This window comes from Anneissia japonica, unplaced genomic scaffold (assembly GCF_011630105.1).
Source record: "Anneissia japonica isolate Jap-2015-1 unplaced genomic scaffold, ASM1163010v1 scaffold110228_len643_cov184, whole genome shotgun sequence".
Lineage (NCBI taxonomy): Eukaryota > Metazoa > Echinodermata > Crinoidea > Comatulida > Comatulidae > Anneissia > Anneissia japonica.
In genome coordinates, this window is record NW_022725163.1 from 1 (window position 1) to 643 (window position 643).

The 643-nt window shown below is 42.8% G+C and overlaps 1 pseudogene; it reads left to right on the plus strand.

The window, feature by feature from the left end:
• The first annotated feature begins 384 nt into the window (after window positions 1-384).
• On the plus strand, window positions 385-503 carry LOC117112684 (annotated as a pseudogene).
• Window positions 504-643: the final 140 nt, after the last annotated feature.

Genomic DNA, 643 nt, shown 5'->3' on the forward strand with positions numbered 1-643 from the left:
ACTAAATTCTTGTTCATCATAAGATGAATCGTGCTCCTGCGATGTTTCCACACCACTGATGATTTAATCATCCGTTAGCCACTGAAAACCTGGATCGTCTGCGTCTTCAGTCAGCCATTGAACAGGTCCCATCTACTCGCTATCATCGGCTTGGTATCCAAGTTCTTCAAACATTTTTCCGAATTCAGCCGAGTCACCGTCATCATGATAGTTTCTTTGATGAGGATCGGAGTCGTTGTTCGGCTCTTCTCCCAGAAGTTGTCGCCAGCTACGACTTAGGTTTTTATTTTTATTTTTTTTAAACATGATAACAATAAAACGTTTTAAGTCAAAAGTGTGATTGTGAGCTCGATGATCGAAGTGTTGCACTGTTGGTGCACCCTTGTATACGGCCATACTACCTTCAAAACACCGGTTCTCGTCCGATCACCGAAGTTGAGCAACGTCGGGTCTGGCTAGTACTTGGATGGGAGACCGCTTGGGAATATCGGGTCCTGTTGACATCATTTATTTTTTTTCTAGAAAATTAATTTTACCAATAGTAGCGCATCCATAGCTCTTATAATATTTTCTTAATGCAGGCGTCACTTTGAAGCCTGGACCCACCCTCCTTAGAGGTCGCCAAATAACGTCGAAGTCTAAG